The 15538-nt window shown below is 47.6% G+C and overlaps 1 protein-coding gene across 7 annotated transcripts in view; it reads left to right on the top strand.

Annotated features, from left to right (window-relative positions):
• Positions 1 to 2035: 2035 nt before the first annotated feature.
• LOC310659208 (endonuclease domain-containing 1 protein-like) overlaps positions 2036 to 15538 on the top strand; it is a 149407-nt gene continuing 135904 nt past the window's right edge. For 3 of the 7 annotated variants that reach the window (XM_083402437.1, XM_083402433.1, XM_083402434.1), the window contains exon 1: positions 2037 to 3039. The gene's annotated coding sequence lies outside the window, so the exon portion shown is untranslated. Of the gene's footprint in view, positions 3040 to 3930; positions 4062 to 4604; positions 4958 to 15538 lie in introns of those variants that run through there. The other 4 variants (XM_083402439.1, XR_014502661.1, XM_083402435.1 and 1 more) reach the window with 4 other exon arrangements.

The following is a 15538-nucleotide window of genomic DNA, read 5'->3' as shown; positions in this document are numbered from 1 at the left end:
GCTGCTCAGCGCAAAAGTCTAATTAGCTAAATAACCTCATTGTGGAAACTTAAAACACATTGTGGAGATGGAGAAATTTGGATAAACAAGAGAGGTATTAACCTAGTACTGAAACAGGTTGTTTTTGTTGCTGTGATCAACAGAAACAGTCTTACAGTATGATACAACTCATAGAATCCAATAATCCCTACCCAATGGTTGCAATCAATTTGATTTGAAGTAATTTTTTTAATGAAATGATTTTAAAATGTTGTCTTATTTTATTGTTGTCAGCCGCCCTGAGCCCGGCTTCAGCTGGGGAGGGCGGGATATAAATAAAAAATTATTATTATTATTAAACAAACAGCATCTCTGGAATTTAGGATTACATCACATGGGACCATAGTAAACAGTTATCATCAAATTAATATTTTTGCATAATACAATGCATTATTGTAACCCTTAACAGTTTGTAATTTTGACATAGTTTCCCCAAGTCTCGATAACATGGTACTTTGCTGTTATCTTACAAAACCCGTTGGGTTTTTTTGTTACGTTTCCAAATGTGATTGCTAATATTTCTCAAAGGCATAAGAGTTAAATAATATAGGTCTGCTTCAAAATATTTCACTGGGATAACATATTTTACATAGTTTAACAGAAATATTAATGGGTCCACATTTTCTAGGGACCTGGATAATGAAGTTCTGATTATTTGTTTATATTGAAAAAAACAGGTATTTCCTCAAGCTTATGACAAGAAGATGTTTGGTGATTTAAAAGCATTTCCAAACCTCTTACTGTATATAGTATATACTATGTGCTATAGAAGACCAATGCCCATTAAAACAACAACCTAAAATAATAAAGCAATGGTACAAAAGACTGATAAAAGTGAACAAAACCAAACCAGAAGATTCAAACACATAAAATACATCATTTTGATCTTAAGGGTCAGGGAAAGCCTAGGCAAAAAAATAAGCCTTTACTAGACACCTGCAGCTTCATTTATGGCAAAGTACAGAGGCAACAGCAGAAAATGAATATTTTGGGGACACTAGCCTATGATATTCTGTGGGGTGCGGTGCCACAAGCAGAATTTCCCTAGATGTTCTAAATGATCTTACAGGCAGCATCTAATTGATGGCTCATATAATTAGTCCCCATGCTACCACTCTGAAGTAGATCATGATTCCCATTTTACATCAAAACAAGGCTGAGACTGGGAGACAGGTTCAAATCCATGCAATAAACCCATGGCTGTGTTGGGACTGAAAGGCAGTTTCTCCATGTCTATATGGCTTGAAACCAAACTGATTGGCCTCATCACTTGCATCAACCAGTGAACATTAATGTGTGAGCAGACAAGGATGAAAATAATTTATGCTTGATGTGGGCTTCCTGTAGACATCTGGTTGGCCGAGACGGGCCTTTTAACCTGGTCACACAGGGGATATCAATGTTCAATCCATGGTTTTAATTGTGGGCTTGCAAAGATAAACAAGTCATCAGTTGATGCTGAGAGCATATGTCTGAAGTCCCTAAACTGGAGACAGCCAAAATGATGCCTCCAGATTATGCCCCTAAACCATGGGGATCAACCAGGTTCAAGTTTAGGTTCAGGTCTATAACCCACGCACTAGACAGCCCAGAGAAGAGCGGGCACACATTTCTTTATGAGCCTGCATTAAAACAAAACTATTGACTGCGAGATGCGTTCATCTTCCAGGTTCCATCTGCTTCCAGGTCCCATCTGTAACTTCTCTCCCCCTTTCTTTTGAGACAAACAAGTTTTCCTCCTTCCTCGTTTCTGCTTCTGTCAGCACTGCAAAGGCCCAGCTGCGGAAGAGCAAAGCTGCATTTTCTTTATGCCAGAAGGCACCTTTTCCCCGAGTTGCTCAGAGGGGCTGTGCTGAGACTCTGTGCAATCCCTGTGGCAAACCGAGTGATGCTGCTACCTAGCAAGCAGAACACAGGCAGGTTTTTGTTTTTTTTTGGGGGGGACGACAAAACAACCCATTTACTGCTTCTTTCCATCCGTTGTTGTTATCATCATCATCATCATCATCATGCATTCACAGCATCATAATGCATTCCCCCTCCATCAATTCCTTTTTACTTGTTAACTTTTTGGGAAGCTATTCCTGCTGCTTGAAGAGACCCCCCAGCACCCCACTCTCCAGGGGCGCCCCCCCTTTTGCAAATGTGCTTGCTCATTACTGTACACCTCTTCTCTTGCTTTTTGGAGAGGCATCTGCGCCGGATTCCTCCTGGTGCCTCTCCTGTTTCTGATCTCGGTGTGGTTCCCCCCCCCCCCCTCTGTTGTTGTTGTCGTTCCTTGTTTCCCTCCAGACGAAACTTGGTGATGCTGGTGGTCTGTTGCAAACAGCCCGGCGTGTTGCGTCGGCGGGGGTTAGGCGAGATGATGGTGTGGTTCGGGGCTTCTGGGTTGGTGTTTTGGCTTTTTCCTTTTTTTTTGGCTCGCTGCTGCTGCTGCTGCTGCTGCTGCAGAGTCACGTGGGAGTCCCCGAAGTTTCCATAGCGAGGCCTCTCGGCGTCACATGATGGCCACGATATAATGAAACAACATTGTAGCGAGGGGAGCAGTGCCCGAGCGCCGGGCGGCGGCGAGAGAGAGGCGCGCGGGGCGCCGCCGGCGCGCACGGGGAGGCGGAGAAAGTTCTCGGGCGCGCCAGCAGCAGCCTTGGGAACCCAGTGCAGCTTCGGCTGAAGGGGCGTCGCTACGGGTTAGGGCAGCAGGAGAGCCGGCCAACCCCAGCCCGGAGCGAGAGGAACTTTGCGCGCCAGCCTGCGTGGGAATTGCACCTGCTCCGGGCCGGAGAGAGCGCGCGCCTGGCCATCATAGGATTGGAAGGGATCCCGAGGATCATCTAGTCCAGCCCCCTGCAATGCTGGGGAAAAAGGGGTCCGCGTGGAAGATGATCGGGTTTGGAAATAATTGCTTGGGGGGGGGCGAATTATTTCCTTCTCTCCACCCCCCCCCCTTCCTTCCTTTTTTCATCTTGTTTGGGAAGAGAGACCCGCGCCTGGATCGCGAAGGTGAGTTTATTTATAGGGAGGATTTGTTGGGGGGGGGGGCAAGGATTGAGGAAATGGCAAAAGATGCGCATCCCCGGGCAAGGAAGGATGGCGCTCGGCGTCGGGTCGGTTTCCGAGACGCTGCGTTTTCGTTTCGCCACCTCTTCTTGGCGCTGCCCGGTTCCCCCTCCTGGCTCTGCTAGGAAGGCAGAGCGAAGGCCGGGCTATTCTTTAAAGAAATTCTTTCCTTTTTTTGTTCTGTTAAAGAGGCGATCGCTCCATGGTGGCGGCGGCGGCGCTGCTTCCGCGCGGGGCTCCGGGCGCACCGGGCTCGGCGGGCGCCCCTACTGCGGGCGGCGTGGCGTGCGTGCGCCTCGCCCCCCCCCCCCCGCGATGTCCGCATTCCAGCTAATGTTGCGCAGATAAAATTCAAACTTGAGGTAAACAGAGGAGGAGGAGGGGCGGGAGGGAGGTTGTTTCCATCCTTAGATCCCACCTCCTCCTCCTCCTCCTCCTCCTCCTCCTCCTCCCAGGCGGAAACACCTCCCGGTTCAAGAGATGAGAACAGTCCCCAGATCTCCTCCAACCCCAAGCATCCCTAGATTCCTTCACTTCTTAGGTGGGCAGGGGCTCCTAGCTGATGCCCGGGACTCTCCACCAGGAGTGAAAGAGCAGGTGTCTTTGCAACTCCAGGCAGCCTCTCCCCAAGTTGAACAACCCAAGACACCACCAATGTTGGGCTTGTTTTTGGTTTACCATTTGGCAAACGCCATGCTCCTTTCCCGGTTAGCCGCAAAACATCTTTCCTCCAAGGAAAAGGGGGCATTGCAACCTCTCTAACCTCCCCATATTAAAACACCCAGGTGTTTCAATAAGCCAGAGCAGTGTTTTTGTACAGGGGCATGGAGCAGTTGACTTGCCCTCGGTTATCTTGCTTGCGCTCCTGACAACAACCTTGCAATATAGGCCAGTGTCACTGTGCCTGCGTTGCAGTTCGGTGCGGAGGCGGTAAGAAGCGAGGGGGTTGTCCCTGAGGCCTACGGGTGAGTTTCTGGTAGAGGAGGAGTAAACGCTCCCTCCTTGCTTCATGGCACAACCCAGGGGCGAAACACGGCTTTATTTCACCCAGGTCAAAGACTCCAGTTTGGGGGGCACCCCCCCATGTACATCTGCGTACGCACACAGGCTGGGAGCCTCAATGGCGCCCCTCTGGAAGCTTCACCTGGGGCAAAAATCCAGCTAGGACCCCCCCCCCCCAAGCCCCATAGCTATGGCCCTGGCAGAATCCCTATCACTACCTCCTCTCCCGTTTTGCTTGGGCTCTTCCTTGCCTAAAAAAAGCGTATGTGAAGGCAGAAAGGGCAGAAAAGGAAATACTCAATGACCCTCTTCCCCACCCATGCCCAGGAAATCCAAGGCTTAAGGTCCGCTTCTCAGTTTGCTCTTACAGTACCGCAGCCTTGCTGAGAGCAAGAGGAGCAGTGCAGTGGGGAGTTTTGTAGAAGTGGAGCTTACATCTGCAAAGAGAGGGTTGACGAACGAACGTAGGAGCGAGTGGGGGAACGCTGGGCTGGTGGGTTGTGCGGTTGTTTTCGCCAAACTTCTGGGCAAAGGAGAGAGCCTATGGGGCGTTCAGTGGGTGCTGCTCTGTAGACCTTTGCTGAAAGACCCCCCCTTTCCCAGGCACCTGCAAGGAAAGGCACGGGAGGCTTGCTCTCTCCTTGGCCTCTGGTCCCCTTAAGGCTTCTGCAGTTTCGGGCATATCGCTCATGACATGCAAAGCGCTGTAATAACAGGGTGGAGGTTTGTGGGGGTTTGTGGAAGCGACAGCTGGGCGTGTGTGAGGTTAGACGGTGCTGACAGCTGGCTGCGTATGTGGCTCAGCGGTGTTGGTGGAAAGAGGAGAGTGAATGGTGGTAGTGAAGGGGCAGGCAGACAGGTAGTGTGCGACCAGCGGTGGCGGTTTTGGTGATGTGCTTCCTGCGGGGGGCTGGGGGTGGGAAGCAGACGGATGCTTTTTGCCCAGCGGGATGCTTGAGGCTGTGTTGACATGACTTAAGAGAAAACTTCCCCTCTGCCCAAACCGCTTGGAGGGAGGTGCAGGCGATGGATTGGTTAACTGTGGGTGGAGATGTTTCGAGAAGTGCTTGTTGTGTTGAATAACAGGCTAGATGTTAAAAGAGTGTTGCATGCCTGCCTGGTGTCTGTGGTTGTTCCTCCGCCGCCTCCCCAGGCCTCCTTGCCTTCCAGGGTAATACTTAGCAACTTCGCTGTACGTTTTGCATCTAGAGAGAGCTGCCTGTGCAAACATTTCACTAATTAATTGATGCAAGTTTCCCCTCTGCGAATGTTCTCTGGTGGCAGGGAACAGCTTGCCTCCAGTGGCATGCAGAGAGAGAGAGGGTTAGTGAGGAAGCCCGAAGCTGGAACATTTAAATAAACAGTCTTAAAGGCATATTCATATGCATACATAGGTCTATTTTCTCTCTCTCTCTCTCTTTGTCTTTTACACACACACACACACACACACGACTGCCTCCTAGAAGCTCAGCTCAGTTTGGGTAACAACATGTTATTTAAAACTGTGGCAACGAAACCGGAGAAGTTGAATTATGAGGAAGTGATTAGGCTTTTCCGGCAAAGGAAAATAACCTAGATTCCTCTCTTACCCCCGTGGTGAGACATCTTCTTTTATTTAATAAAACCCTTTCTAAGATATTTGTAGTACTGGGTCCCACCACAGTCTCTCCCCCCCCCCCCCCCGCAAAAAAAACAACCACCCTTTAAAGCTGGGATGAAGATAGGGTTTTTGCAGATTGGCCGGTTAGAAGAGAAGGCAGGCTTTGAGGCTGTGGTTGTGCTGTCTGACCGATGTGTGCGTGTGAAGCATTTGAGAAGGCAAAAAGTAGGAAATGTGCCATTTCCCTGTGCGCATGAAGCAGGGCATTGGATGTTCACAGGGTTGCCTTGGGGTAATCTCAGGATAAAGGACCAGGAGCCCCCACGAGTACGTATCACCCACGTTAAATCAGCTTACAACTACCGTGGTTTCTTGAGCTTCACAGATGAGTTAAGGGGTCTTTATTTGCTATGGCAATAACAGTGTTGGTATCTTTAGATTAAAGACCATATATGTATTTATGGACAAGGAGTTGATTCTTCTAGGTAACACAGCTTAATTAGGAGTATGAAGCCTCCCCCCACAAAAGAGCCTGGGGGAAATTTGGGGCCATTTGTTTTCCGACTGGCTTAGGCTGAATGTAAAAGGGCCTTTGGTCTGATTGTGTGTGTGTGTGTGTTTGTGTTGCTGGGAAGCCTCCTCACACTGCTGTACATGTTCCACGGCAAATTGGCCCGTGTGTGTGTTTTTTGCCTAGCACTACTGACCCACAGCTAGGATGGTTTGTGGCAAAGTACAAGATGTTCAGTCCTGTGCATGGGAAAGAGCTTGCAAATAACCAGCTCACTGCAGGCTGCGAACCAATGCATCCAGATTTCAAGCTGCTGATTTGTGCCTGGCGATGGTGTGAAACGCTGCCAAATGAGGGCAAAGGGCCGGTTTGTTGTGTGTGTGTGTGTCTCATTCTGGGGAGAAAGAACTCTCTTATAGAAACCACAGAGGTCTCTCCATAGAGGAAGGTGGCTAATTTTATTGGGATAGGTTCTGAGGGTACAAACACAGGCTATATTATCACAAATATATGCTTTTTAATGTCTCTGAACCACCGTGCTTTACTGGACTGACTGAAAAGCAGTTTTCGTAAGAAAAAGGGGGAAAGTAATCTGCATTATTTTGTATCGAAGGAGGGTGTGGCTGTGCCGAATTAATTGATGCGTACGATCTTCCGTATGAAACATGGGCTGTTGTGCGTTGCGGGCTCTGTGTTAAGATTCGAGAGCTGCTCTGGGGAGTGGTTTGTGAGTCCAAGGTTTTTAATGGCATAGGTAATGATGGTGTTACGAGGCGCACAGAACAAAGCAGAAATTGTGGGGCCTGGATGCGGCCGGGGAAGCAACAGAAACAGCAAATGGTTACCAGAAATGGAAGGGGGTGGGCGGGAGATGATTCGGCTACCTCTGTGCATGAACGCAGGGCAAACATGCGCAAACTCTTATAGCACATCTGTACACATGAAGACCTGTGGCACCAGGGTGAGCCTTGTCCTAGCGTGGGGCCTGCAGAGATTGCAAAAGTGCTGTTTGCTTCGAACCGGAACGGATGCACATGGTGCTGCCATGTGAAGATCTGTGCCTCGATAAGAGGTTCACGGAGGTGGCCGGCGCCATTTTTGCAAGGCTGTGGTGCGTGGGGATCTCGGTATCTGCTGCATAAAAACTAGCTGATGGATGGCATCATCATCCTCTTGTTCCGGGATGCTTCTTGGTCAGCACAAGATATGTGGACCGCCATAAATAAGCAGGTTGAGAGGGAGGCACCAGATCCCACAGCATGGCCGGATATGCTTCAGAAAGAAGCGGGGAGTGTTGCTCTCGACAAAAACATGATTTTGCACATGTTCACAGGGATGGTACCCAGCTTGGTTTATGGAATCCTTCTTGGGGGGAAGCTGTGGGGGGAAGCACCTGCCTTTCATGGCATGCTTTTCAGAAACCAAGTACTGTACTGGGGTTGTGAAGAGGTTTGCCCTGCTGTGTTGTCTTGTTTTGTGGGAGAGAAAGAGAGAACAGATGCTGTGAAGAGGTTTCATTTCGCCGGGCTGCTTTCTAAACGGAATGAAGCCCTGGTTTTGTTTCGTTTCTCTTGCATGAGGGTGGCATTAAAGTCAAAAGGGCATTTTTGTAAGGGGGGGGGGCAGAGTTGCAGTCCTTGATGTATTCTCAGTTTGGAGCATTTGTTTTGCGGAATAACGGGAAGGTATGGATGCCTGGAAGGCGTTTGCTTCCAGCATTCCTCCCCCAGAACAAGGACAGTGCTTCTTGGCTCTGTGTTGGGCTGGAAAGTCCTTCGCAATTTAGGCTTCTCTTCACGTCTTTTGTGGGATGCCTCACACTATATATATATATATATATATATATATATATGTGTATATATATGTGTGTGTATATATATATATATATATATATATGTATATGCTTTCGTAGATTTTCACGGGTACAGGAATGCAGGTTTTGGTGTCCTCGGGTGTCTTCCCGTGTAAAAGTTGGGGTGTCTAGGCGACGTTTCGACGAGGTCTCACTCGTCATCTTCAGGCTGGTGCTTTCGGCTTCTTGTTACTGGAACAGAGCAGGCTGGTGCTTTCGGCTTCTTGTTACTCTGTTCCAGTAACAAGAAGCCGAAAGCACCAGCCTGAAGATGACGAGTGAGACCTCGTCGAAACGTCGCCTAGACACCCCAACTTTTACACGGGAAGACACCCGAGGACACCAAAACCTGCATATATGTATATATATATATATATATATATGTATATATATATTAAAAAAATTCCAAGTGGGCAGCCTTGTTAGTCCGCTCCACGCACGCACAGAGCAATATCTATCTGTTGACGTTAGGGGGCCCGTGACGCCTCCTTTCACGCGTTGCGAGGTTCACACGTGCACCCGAAATGAGGCAAACGGCTCTGGAACTGCGCGTATCAGCCTCCTCGGATTGGCTCCCTTTCTGCGCCTGCCTGTCCTGCGCCCCGCGAACGCGGGTTTGGCTGCCTGACGCGTAACATGAGGAATGTTGTTGTTGTTGTAGTTGTTATCATGATTTTGTGAGGGGAGACTTTTGTGTGGGGAAAGTGTCGGGCTTGTTTTCAGGCGCGTCTTGGGAACGAGCAACTCTCGCGTGTCTGAGGAGAGAACCGTGTCTCTTCCTCCGTGTGAATGTGTATGGGTCGCCTCAGGAGTTTGTTTTGACAGCCGGGCTTTTCCTCCGTCCCTCCCTCCCTCCTCACAGTGACGTGCCAAGCCCCGCCCACCCCCTGCGCTCCCAGCCAACACGAACACGAACGCAGCTCCCGCTGCCAAGCAGCGGCTTCCGCCCTCAGCCTCCCAAACCCGGCCGGCGCCACCTCGCACTGACTGCGGCACTGCCGCCGGCGAGCCCGACCACACACTCGCGGCCGCCTAATCGAAACCCTGCGCTCCTCCCTCCGCCCTGTCGCCAGCCAATCAGAGCCTAGCGCCGCTGCCTTCCAGCCACGCCCTCAGCTTCCTCCCTTCTCCCCCCCCTCCCTGGCGCTCTCCCCCGCGCGTGTGCTGATTGGCTTCTCCTCCTCAAGTACGTCTCTCGCTCTCCTCTCCTCCGCTCCCTCCCCTCCCTGCCTGCTTCTCCAGTGTTTGTTATGGTCCGGCCTCGTGCCGGCGGCTCATTTTGTCACGCGGCAGGGCCTCGCGCCGCCCTTGTCCCCGCCCCTTCTCGCTCGTTCGCTCCCTTCCCTCGTGCTTAGCTCCCTCTACCCCCTCCCACCCCGAGGCTTGTGGCGACGAGGCTTCTGATTGGCTGAGAGGAAGGCGGGAGGGAAGGAGGGGAGCTAAAAAGCGTTTATGGCGTTTTACCTCAGACATCCTGGTCCTTGAATTTTATTGGATTTTATACTAAACGCACGCGCGCGCACGTAGTTCTATTTATATTTATACATACACGCACGTATATAGATTTACATACATCTCTATGTATATTTACATCTATATCTATATTCCTATATATAATATATACGTAGATACACATTTATAAATATATGTGTGTGTGTGGAGAAAGAGAGACAAGACATTGTCAACAATAATGGCACTGCCTGCTCTTGGGCTCCTTCTTATGCATGGACAAAACTGTGAAGAATAGAAATAATCCTCATGATGATGAAGAAATGTTTAGTTATCATCAGTGGGCTCCTGTTGTCGGAATAATTTAACACCAGTTTTATTCTCCCACAGCAACAAAACCCTTTAAACTGCATGTTCAGTCGCTTCAACAGGCGGAAATGGCTGCTGTGGCTTTTGTCTCCGCCTCAGGGGAAGCTGCACCTGACGAGTACCCGCCTGCCAGCTGTTTAAAGCAATATGGCCGAGAAGTTCCCTTAGCTACCGATAGGAACCCCCCCCCGCCCATCTTGAGGAAATGTTGTGTTATTTCAACACAATGGCTGCGGAAAGAAATGTTGCAGCGCTAGCTGTGGGAGTGGAGCCCAAAGATCCCTGAATTCTAGCAACTCGTAATATAAATATAATAATAATAGTAGTAGTATTGTTATGTGCAACATTTATTATGGCAAGAGCAACTTGCTGCCTTTGTGAATAGAGCAGGGATCAGGGAAACTGTGCCCTTACATGTACTGTTATAATAATGATAATGATAATGATGATAATAATAATAATAATATTTTTTTATTTATACCCCGCCCTCCCCAGCCAAGGCAGGGCTCAGAGCGGCTTACAAGCATTAATAAAAACAAGATGAATGATTACAACTTAAAAACAAAAGTAAAATACAACATTAAAATAATGGAACATTAAAATATTAAAACTATATATATTAGGACTATAGTTCCCATCGTCCATTGGCTATAGTGTCTGGGGCTGATGGGAATTGGAGTCCAGCAACATCCGCTCACACACTGATACAGCCCAAGGGCCGTATTGCCGCCTGGGCCATCTTCTGGGGGCCACATGCCAATTGGTAGGCAAGGGCCAGAGCCACAAGTGGGTGGGAGCAGCTGAGGCAACATTGATACTTGCACAGAATTCTTACTACTCTGAGTTAAATCTATATACCGCCCGTTGTCCAGAGAAGATCACAGGGCCGTTTTACGGCGCAAAAAATGCAAAATGCAAACCCCCAAATGCATATCATAATCTCAACAACAACCGATAACTGCCTCGCTCCCCACAAACTCAATTAAAAAGGCCATAGATGGTTTAATCAGCCAAAGGCCTGGCTATCGAGTTACTGCATAACAGAAGTGTCCTTTCTGAATCCCGTCCCACACCCTTCTCTGTCTTCCATTCAGGCAAGCAGGAGGCATTATCAGATTTCAAGCAAAACAAAAGTACGCAAGCAAGGTGAGGCTGCAAGGGGATCTGTGCAGTCAATGGCCCAGACCTGGTGTTTCACTAGGATTGCCACGTTTTGATCAGCTCGTGATCCTTTGCATTTAAGATTTTGAAGACTTCGTTTAGGGAATGCTGGTGTGTTTTTTCTCCATGCTGGGCTGAAGCATTGCTTTATTGTTTTGCTGCTAAATACGCAAAAACAGGAGGCCTGCCTTTTGGTCAGCAACCCCAGGACTGGATTCATTCTCAAGCCAGCTTTATAGCAGTTGCACCTTTGATGCTGTTGCCAGCATGAATCCCACTGGCTTGCAGTCTCCGTCTCGTATTTGAGTGGGCTATTGCTGGCCAGCCAGATTCCTTGCAGGAACCTCAGTAGATGTTGCCAAGATTATTAAAACAGCCACCACCAGGTAGCTCTGCCACCGCTGATTCGGCCCTGAAGGTTTCCATTATACGTCCCCCCCCCCCCTTTTGCTTTTTTTTTTTGCACGGCACCAAAATAGCCGACTGCAGGCTGGTGACTCATGAGAAAAACACCTGTTTGGTCACATTTGAGCAGAGCGAAACAATGCGGCAGGTAGGCAGGCGGGCAGCTGCGAAAAGGAGGATAGTGGGGTTTCTGCACAGAGGAGGAAATTTTGGAACGGAGGAAGCTTCTCTGTCTAGATCTGTATTTTCTGCGCTGAGTCACAGTGGCTCTCCAAGGTTTCAGGGCTGGGAATGTTCCCAGCCTAACTTGGAGCTGCTAGCGATTGAATCTGGGACCTTCTGAATGCAAGAAAGTTGCTCTGAACTATGGCGAGAGAGGTTCCAAACTGTCTTTTGCATCGTTGTTAAAGCTGCAGGAGTCTTTTAGGCATCTGTTCTGCGCTTGGCCACTGTCGTGTGAGGATATTTATTTGTTTAAAAGCATGCATAAGTGCCTCAATATTTTGAATATTTCTAAGCGGTTATAATCTGGACACTGGATGATAGCTGCCTCTAAATCTCCAGATTCAGCAGGAGGCAAAATGACCATGGCTTGTCCCACCCAATGTTCGAAATTCCCCAGGCGCATTTTGTACCTGGTTATCAGCCATTGGGACCAAGTGAAGATGCCTGGGCCTGACACCATCTGGAGGTGCATGTATTTGTGTGGGTCTTGCCTGTTTTCACACACTAGGAACACACACTGTAGAATCCTGTCCGTTATATTTTATCTGCACAATCAGAATGAATTTCTGGAAGCAAAAAGTCGTGTTGAAAAATATGGCTTTCGAGCCTTCTGGCCCCCAAATGGCAGTCAGGCGTTCCATTTTGGCGACTGTAACCCTGCTTTAAGGAGGCTTTTGGCGCCTAGCTTATATATCTGAGTTTCTAATACTGGCACCTGTTATTTTCCTGATGCTGCCGTCAACTGCCCCTTACTGGCTGAGGAAAACCCTTTTGAAGAGAGAGGCAGGTGACTGGACCAGGGAATGGGGTCATCCTGATTGTTGCTTCTCTTGCTGCAAAGAAGGGGGGGGGAAATATTACTATTATTATGTTATTCTGATTATTATCCTTAGGGCTGCCATACGTCCGGAATTCCCCAGTCATACCCGGGACCCGTCCTTCAAAAATGGCGTCTGGCCAGAATTTTCTGAAAATTTCCGGACATTTTTGTCCGGAATTTCACTTTGAAATATGGCAACCCTAATTACTCTTATAGATTTGTAAGTTTTTAATTAAAAAAAAAAAAAAGAAACTTCCTTGCAAGGCAGCTCATGCTGTTGCCTAAAAACAACCATATATAAAAATGAACTGACAATCTAATGTAAATAATAGAGTGGCACAGCTAACAGAATTTAATATGACTCAGTATCTCAAGGGTCACCTTTCCCAATATGAACCAACCCTGAACATTTGTTCTGCATCTGAAGTCCTTCCTGTGCCCCTTTCTAAGGGAGGTGCAGAGGGGGGCGACATGAGAATGGGCCTTTTCAGTGGTGGCTCCCTGATTATGGGCCTCTTCAGTGGTGGCTCCCTGATTATGGAACACTGTCACCGGTAAGGCACACCTTTCAGTAGCTGCTTTTAGGTGCCGGGCAAAAACATACCTGTTCACCCAGGTCTTTGGATCTTAATTTTAGCAGGTTATGGTGGAGTTGTATCTGCTATATCTGTGTACATCTATCTGTACTTATTTACGTATTTTAGGTTGTGTTATTCTCTTTTTATATTTGTTTTTTAATGTTCCCCTTTTTTGTAAATTGCTTGTGAGTTTCATTTTTTTTTTGAAAGAAAGCAACTGGAATAATAAAATAATGGAACTGTACAGTTAGGCACCTCAAGAATCATCTAGTCGAACCCTGCAACGCAGGAATCTTTTGCCTAGTGCGAGAAAAGTCTTTCTTGAATAAGAACATTATCAAAGGGCAAAAGGACAGGGACATAACAGACTCCCCCAGGAAGGGAATTTCACCACCTTGGCGCCAGAAAAGGCGTTGGAACCAGTGTCTGGAAATGAGGATATGAGAATACGAGTGTCTGGAAATGATGCTACAGCTAGAGAAATTCTTGACGTCGCTTTGCAATCCTAGGTGGTCTACTTGGGAGAAAGTCCCATTAAGTTCAATAGGACTTTCTCCCAGCCAGGCTAATGGGTATAGGATTGCAGCCTTATCCATTTTCTCTTTTGAATCAGCTGGCAGGCTTGCTAGCACACTAATAACATTTCCAGCTATTTGTGGGCTGCCTATCGGATAAAATTATTGCGAGGCTATGTTATTCCTTTCCTAAAACACATTTCTGCTTGTAAAAAATAGTACCCTTTTTGATATCTGCCTTGCTGCTGCTTTCATTAGTTTTATTGAATTGGTGTTTTTTTTCTAATGTAGGAAAATTATTTCTTTTTTGAACCCGAAATTCTGTCCACCTGTTCCAAATAAGGGGAACGGCATCCTGTTGTTATGGTGTCCCGAAGCACAGTTTGTACTGTACTGTTTTATGGAGCAGTTACGATCATGAATATACGGAGGGTAAATTTAAAAGGCCCATGACGGATAGCGATTATGCCTTTGCTTTGTGGAAGGATGTAAAAAATATCTATTATTCTCCTTATGCAAGAGATGCCTGTGGCTTCACATCAAGAGCTCAGGACGTGCCAAGTTTTCAGAAGTTTCAGATTCAAACTCCTTACTTTTAAAAAAACAAAAGTCGGAAGAATTCAAAAGGCATCTGAAAAGGAAATGGCTAATGCATCATTAATCCTACAATACACCGTAATTTGGCTTTTTAGAACTTGAATAACTTTTGCTGATATTTTAACCCATGCCGTACCAAGAACGGCCACAGCAAAACACCACTGAGATTAAATAAAATGCCCGTAACAGTAAAAAATGTGATAATGAACTAAATTTTTTATTTGCTCATGATTGCACATTGAGATCTAGGGGCCATTTTGGGGGGGACGGATGGGTAATCCTATATACCATGCCACCTTTAGGTGCCAGAAGGCCAGCCTAGACTCTGGAAGATTCTCAAGTTCAGACTTGGGTGAGCTTCTAGGAGGAGGGAATTTCTCAGATGTGGGGCAATAATCCAGAATAACTTTCTATAGCAGGGATAGAGAACTGGATCCACCTGTGAGTGGAAGCAGGCATCTGTCAATCACCCTACAAAACCACCAACCAGCTGATTGGGGGTTACAGCACCCCCCCTTTGAAGTTGCTCCATCAGCGCCAATCAGCTGATTGACATGGGGAGTGTGCATTCAAAGGAACTTTTGCCTGCTAGAGGTTCCATGTCATATAGAGTTGGAAACTCAGCTAAAGCATCCTTGACAGATGGCCATCCAACCTCTGCTTAAAAACTTCCAATGAAGGAGAGCCCACAACGCCCCCATGGAGACTCTTGAACAGCTCTTACTGTCAGAAAGTTTTTCCTGATGTTTAGTCGGAATCTCCTTTCTTGTAACTTGAAGTCGTTGTTTTGAGTCCCACCCTCCAGAGCAGGAGAAAACAAGCTGCCTCCATCCTCCATGTGACAGCCCTCGAGATATTTGAAGATTGCTATCATATCTCCTCCCAGTCTCCTCTTTTTCAGGCTAATGTTGTTATCCTTTACTAGCTTGCATGGTTTTATGTTTATTATCAACACCATATTTTATTTTATTTTTCTTCCATTCTCCTTTTCGGCACCCAAAATCAGGTTTACCCATTCCCCCTCACCCTGGCGTAGCTATTCTGCCTTTGACAAGTGTGTGGCAGGCAGAAATTCAGCAGGTGAAGTTTCGCTTGCTGCTCAGAGGCACCAGAGTCCCTGTAAAAAGACCCAGCAGCCTTGAGCGAAATGTAAACAACCCTAATCCAAATCCAGGGAATTGTGCTGCTACCGCTCATATATTTCAGGGTTGCTCTCTGTTTCGGGTACGCATTGAATAGCTGCACGACAGTCAGAAACATAACAGATGCAGCTTTTTAATTCCTTCCTCCTTGGGGGGGGGGGAGAAGCTTCCACGGTGGATTTCTGCCTGTTATACAGCTGTTGGAAAATGCAGCGC

The sequence above is a fragment of the Podarcis tiliguerta genome (assembly GCF_965153285.1).
Source record: "Podarcis tiliguerta genome assembly, chromosome: 10".
NCBI classification, from domain to species: Eukaryota; Metazoa; Chordata; class Lepidosauria; order Squamata; family Lacertidae; genus Podarcis; species Podarcis tiliguerta.
The sequence above is the reverse complement of the archived record's forward strand: the minus strand, read 5'-3'. Positions and strand labels throughout refer to the sequence as shown.